The following is a 7,463-nucleotide window of genomic DNA, read 5'->3' as shown; positions in this document are numbered from 1 at the left end:
TAGTGGATCCTAGCTGCATCACAGCCTCACATACCCTCATCCTCAAGGTTCCCTATGTCTGCTTCCTCGTACACACTCAACTAAGACCGTCTCATACATCCTTGGAGAGGAATTTCACATTTCAACACAAGACCAACATACAAAAACAATAAGGATAAATTAGATTTGCCACCAAAGTACAGATGAATAAAGATAATAGATCATCAATTCAAACAGTGATTCAAGAAAATAATCCGGAATTGCAACACCAAATCAAGAATGCAAAAGATCACAAGATCGTGGCTAAACCTTCAAAGTCAAAATAAAATAAATTACTGGTCCCCAAAGAAATAATAAGAATATCACAATTGCACATAACATCACTATGTGACTAGCATCTAGCCACCAACGAGGAAGGAAGGAACAATAAAAAAAATGTCACAGTAGATCATCATGTGGTGCGGCCAAGTCACACATCCACACGTCATGGCAATGTGCACCTCAACATCACCCTGCATCATGTCGTCATGCGGCATGGCAATACCCCAAGCGGAGAAGACACACAATGGACGTATCCCGCATGGTAGTGTACCTCGTAGAAATAAGCACGTGTAGGTCACGTCTAGCATAGCGACGTATCTATAAGGATACTCGTCGTAAGCTAAAGGTATACATGAATAAGGTCCACCAACACATACTAACTGGTAGCTCATGTGGATAAAAAACCTACCTTTCATGAAGACAAGGCAAAGGGTCCTCCAAACTACACCATCACTATGCTCAAGAATCATCATCAAAATGCTCAAATAAAGGAGAGGAATAGGTTGTCACACATAAACCTATAAACAGATTCATCAAAAGGGAAAGTATTGAGTACACCTTTGATATAGTTTTATTGTATAACTATATCATTCCTCGAAATAGAGAAGCTAAAGTCACTTCGCGCCAACATTACTCATACGTTGATCCATACTATTCAAGGAATGGTGACTTCGAATACTACCCCTTAACATACTGAATTACCAACAACCTGAGGTTTGGTACTCAGTAGGGAAACGAGTAAGCAACATCACATAAATAGTATGGTTTCCCATACTCATAAGCAACATATCATCCATGGTTGATTACTTCACCAATCCATGGGCACATATAATAATCACTGGTTCCATACAATACACATGAATACACCAGTACTGGTTTAGTCACATTTACAATGAGTACTTTTCAGTATGCTATCATCTACTCTAGGAAGGTTTAAATAATGCTTCACACATGAATAACTAGATAAAGTTTACTCTAGATACGAGTACTGAAATTATTAACAATTCACAATTACATAAAGAAATAACATCATTCCTATATCTTTCTTGAATTTCACTAAGCATTTGTATTCACATTACTAACTATGCAAATTTCTTTCTAAAGCTTAAGACTTTCATCTTTCCATAAGAAGCCCAAAATGCAACAACACAATTTCACATGTTTTATAAACATTCTATTTAAATCAATGCATCCTTAGTAACATTTCTAAAAATCTTATAATCCAGGCAAAGAGAAGGAAAAGAGAGTTTGATAACCAAACTATTTCCTACAAAGACACAAGATCAACAAGATCACACTATAAGCTAAAATTTCTCACTATAGGCCTATCATTTTAATTGCACGGTATCATTTCGCTACCATTTTCGAAGGATGCCAAATAGCCTAACATGACATTTCCCATTATTATGGTTGCAATAGAATGTTCTAGTTTTCCAAACAACAAAGATCAAAACATGTAATCTTTTCGATAATACCAGACCTCTTGCGAACACTCACTACTTTTGTACAATACAGACACATGTCATAATTTGCAACCTATCATTGAAAATCAAATTACGATCAGAAGGTAAGCGAGGAGCTATCAACAAAATAATACATTAATGCATGCACATCAACCAAGCTTTTCATTCGAACTTTCTAAACATAATAAGGCAATTACATATATCCAAAAGCAAGTTCAATGGAGCATTATTAAAATAGATCCTCAATCAAACTGGTTTAATGAATCGCATAAAACAATTTTTCATGGAACACATTAATACACTCTCGAAGCTACTATAACATGTTCCCTTTTTATACTTTTTTTACAAACAAAGTAGTTTCACATAACAACTATTCGCATATTGATGCACATTACTTAAGATAGAATTTCATTATGTTACTCCTACATTAAACATGGAGAATTCTTTAATGTAAACATATAGTTTTCTCCCAATAACCAATATTAACTTTCAAACCCAAAGCCACACATACGCGTTATAAGACTCACACAAGGGTTCAAGAAGTCTCACCTTTCTCTTGCAAAAAGAAAATTCACATAAGAGATAATTACACATATCACAACCATTTAATTTCTAGAGAGAGAGAGGAGGAAGGGTGATAATCATTCAATTTTCTACAAAATAAGCATTCAACATTTACCATACTAGTCCTTCAAGTGGACAACACTAAGATAGATCATAATCTTAAACAAGCACGTTTCGTACTTTCAGATTCAAGACAAGCACTGACCAACCCAAATGGATTAGTCTAAAGAGTACAACAATCAATAAGGAAGGTACATACAACTGTCTTTCAGAATATGAGTAATTGTAGACAAAGACATCAATAAGCAAACAAAGCACAGTTAATCACTCAAACCACCAACATCAAGGAGATGAAAACAAGGTGTGAACGCACGCGTTACACACAAGTTAAGGTCTGATCAATCACACACATACGAAAAGGAGGACAAGCATACACATAAGGTCGATACACATCACACCAACTAAGGGCACAAGTGAAACCAGAGATCCCAATGTTTGCAACATGGACTCTGATACAAAATGTAATGCCCCGCTAGGAAACCTCGAAGGGATAAGCTAAAATACAAGAATAGAGTGCAAATAATTTTTTTATTTTTTTATTTTTTATAAATTAAACACAACACAGTTATATAATGATATATCAAAATTCAGATTACACAATAGAAGACATAAACTAACACCTAAAGAGTTTTCCAACATGATTACTTAATTCCACATTAAAAATTAACTAACGCTAATTAAACCAATAAGCCAATTATCTTAAAAATGAGATAATTTCATAAACACAGATAGTTATTATAGTAAGATAAAAATATAGATCACAAGATAAGGTTCATCCATTAAGATTTATTCATATCTTACGTTCAAATTTTTCATTAAAATATAAGCCATGCATCTAATTTTATAACACACTTGAATTTTATCATAAACTAATGAGATCTTTCCATGCATACTTAATTTCCTTAACAATAACTGAATATATTCCATTATTCTAATCTACATTCTTTCATGATCCAATTACTGCATTTAAAACACGACTGCATACCTTCATTTAAGAATAATTTCATCTAAACCATTTTAAACATTCTAACATAATGTCATCCATAAATGCTAACACTAAACATGAAACATAAGAACAAAAGCATCACATAACACCAAATTGGTCTCGGAGTTCACCCCTAGAGGGCTACATCTCTGGGTCTTGTCAACTGCAAGACACCTATGATAATTAAATAATAGGAAAGAATGCATAGGTTCACATCATTTACAATCCTGCCATCAAGGCGAACATAACCAATAAACAAATGACCACATCGGTCAATAAATACATAAATGATCCCTGAATAGGAAAGGATCCATTTGAACATAATAGAAGCAAATACAAAGTCCACTGTAGCACCCGTGAAAATAAGCCATCGCAAATCAAGGTCTAGCAGGATCTCAGGTATTCACAAGGGTATAAGCAACAGGACGACTCCACAAAAGTGCTCCTATCAAGACAATACAACAACACACTAGTGAACATAAGGACAAGTGTCATCACATGACCTGGTATGGTAACCATGGCAAGTCTTCATAGGTTCCGGCCTCATACACTGGGTTACCCTAGCAACCTAATCTGAGCCTCCAACCCATCCAAGCCTCATGTGGACCCACACATCCTTTCGTGAAGACAAGGATGATGGTTTGCCATTTCAGACCTTCTCACAGCATGTCGAGTCTGTGTTAGCACTCATCTCATGTGTGAGGCATATTTATCTTACTTAGTGATTCATTAACAACACTCTAATATACTATTAGGTTATCACTTATTAGACACACTTTCGATGGGTTACCCAGCAACCACTTTGGGCGCAGCCCCCAATCGAAAGCCACTTTCCCATATGACACTAGACCACACTCAAATGAACTCAAAAACAAGGAATACAAATGGTCAAGCAAATGGAGTTCAAAATGGAGGGAACAACCATTTGGTCAAACATGACTTCATATGAGGTGCACTGACTGACGGTACTCTAACTAGAGACTTGACTAGCTATGGTCAACCACAAATCATCATTCGACACCCGCATAAAGGATAAGACCAAATACAACACCACCACAAAACAATAGTCAAACTCAAGACCGAGGATAGAAACAGGTACCTCAAATCAATCCATACGACGGGGTCCTATCAAACAAAACAAGGTCTTGCCATTACTTAAGCAAAAGCGAATACAAAAATTAAACTTGCGTAGGCAACAATTGGAAAAGACAATCTTCTTCCATATTGATTTAAACAAATAAAAGTCGATCAAGTTTTCTAAATGATCTAAGTTTTCAAAATACATTGACAGAAAATCACCATTACAAGGTGAATACAATACCATAATATCAATAGCCCATTCACCTATGCCTCAATATAGAGAAAGAATATAAACTAAACCATCTATTTTACTAAATGAAAATATCATTAAATCACCAATATTCCAAACGATACATTATTAAATTTCCAATATTTCCAATAGAATATCGTTTAAATTTTCAAAATTTCCAATGATAAAATATTTCATCTTATTCTCAATTACTCAAATAATATATTCCTGAATAAAATATCATTTAAAATTTATCAATTAATAAATATATTTTATTTCAACAATTATCAAATAATAAAATAAATAATATTTTATCTTTTCCAATTAAGACACTTCCTGCAAGCATCTAAAAAAAGAAAATGCAAATTAAACATTAATTAATATATATATTAATTACTCATTAATTAAATATATACATTAATTAATAATTTAATAAATAAAATTTATCATTAATACTTTTTAACCAAAAATAATATTAAAAAAAACTTTTATTAAAATAAAATTAAAACTTTTTATATTACAACATAAAAAAATACTTAACAAAAACTTTATTTAAAAGATAGTTTTAAATGCACATGGGTTGAGTGTTCTCCATTGCATGGGGAAAAGAACTTCTTTATGGGCAGCTCTCCCCATTGGTGAGTGGGTTGAGCCTCGTGCTCCCCACTTGCCACATTAAATGAGTTTTTACATTATATATATATATTTTTTTGAAGAATTAAGTACATTTTTTTTTTTTTTAAATGCATTCCAGAGCATATGATTACTCAAAAAATTTCTGAGTTTACCAGCAAACTCAATATATATATTTTTTAGTTTTATTATTATATTAAAAACAAATAAAACTAAAACCTCAGCTGCTAGATACACACAAACTAGCATATATATATATATATATATATATATATATATATATATATATATATATATAAACAATACTCATAAATTTTCTGAGAACAAAATGGAGATATTTTTCAGAATAACCAAAAACCAACATAAACATTTTTTGTTTTTTAAATGAAAACATCAGAAAGCCCCAAATATTGAGACTGGTAAAATTTCTTTCATTCTTCCATTTTCATTTAACCAAGCACAACAGATCTCTCTGGTTCAAGCATGAAATTGAAAACATTTATTTGGAATTTTAACAAATTTTTATCGTAAACAGCCAATCTCAAGTTTATTTTTTATTTTAAAACAATTAGAGCAACCATAATCTAAACTTGGAATGCAAACAAAACAAGAAGGGTTTGGATTGGAAATAAAATTACAACTATTTCGTTTTCTCCAAATAAATGAGATTTTTTTTAATCTTCAAAAATCCAAAATAATTTCTTTAAAACAAAGAAACCAATGAAATTAACCAGAGGCCTACCTGGTTCAGCAATCCTGGCAAGATTGAAGAAGAGCCCAATTCTCCAGCTCAAGAAATTTTTTCTCCTCCCAAAACCCCCAAATTTTTCCATCCAAAAATATTTTCCAAAAAAAATCAATCTCCCATATTTTTCCAAAAACCTAGGTTAAATGGGAAAAGTTTGACCAAAATTTTATTTTTGGAATTAAAATATTTTATTTAAAATAATTCTCCAAAAACCATTCTTTTAAACTATATCAATAAATTAAACTTGCTTTTCAATTTAAAATTGATTTTTTTCCAAATAACTGAAATTAACCTTTCTATTTCAAAGAAGCCAACAAGATTAAATTAATTATATTTCAATTAAATTTTCTTTTCATAAGCATAAACATAATAAATTTGACATTAAAATTAACCATTTAATTGAATTTTGCCACCAACCTGAATTGAGCAATTCAATTAACGATTAATCTTATAAAAAGGGACCTATTTAATTTAGTCTCCCAAAATACTAATGCGTAAACACACATTAAATCCAACTAGATAATAAGGATTAAATACTCAATTTAACCACAGACAAAACACACAACCCAAGAAAGTCAACCAGACAGACGACCTGCATACCCAACCAAAGGGAATACCAATGACGACTGACGACGCTCACTTGAGCACGACTATGGTCAAACGAGGATCTCATGACCACCTAATCCAACTCTAAGGATTAAAGAGGTACACTCAAACCTGCGAATTTAGGTGGAGACGAACCTCACACCCATGCGGTACTGTACCTGAAATCTCCTGCAACCAAGAATCATACATGCATACATATATATACTTAATGAAAGTGTTAGCCCAAGATTAATAACACGAAATAGGAGAACTAATAAACTTGCATACAAACCGGTGCGAAAACCACATTAACAGCTATGCACTAAAATCAAAACACTTGACTATAATCATAATATTATGATAAACTAACCAAGGTCAAACTGAGATTAGAAATTGATTAGGGCAAGGGTACTACATAGTTGATTATATATGTTGTATTAGCTTATGTGGTGTTTAAAAAAAAAAATTATCACTATTTTGCATGTTAAGTTAGTGTATTTCTCTAAGATATTTTGACGAACATTACAAGATTCAACAATTAAAGTCTATTCTCTACAGGCACTATGCGGTCACTTGTGGTGTGCGGTCACAGAGCCCTGGGCTCAGACCGAAGGAACCCACAGTTTTTATTGCGGCCTTTAATTTTCGGTCACGACTGGTTCCTCCTCTCCCTAGCACCTTCTTTGGTTTATTTATTCAGACCATATTTGCATCTACTAGCGTCGGGGAACTTAACAGATTGCATGTTTCCTTTTGAGCTAGTTTGTTGAACAATATAATTGCAGGTCATATGGATAGGGCTATTAGGGAAAAGAT

The sequence above is a fragment of the Cryptomeria japonica genome, chromosome 8 (assembly GCF_030272615.1).
Source record: "Cryptomeria japonica chromosome 8, Sugi_1.0, whole genome shotgun sequence".
NCBI classification, from domain to species: domain Eukaryota; kingdom Viridiplantae; phylum Streptophyta; class Pinopsida; order Cupressales; family Cupressaceae; genus Cryptomeria; species Cryptomeria japonica.
Note: the sequence above shows the minus strand (reverse complement) of the source record.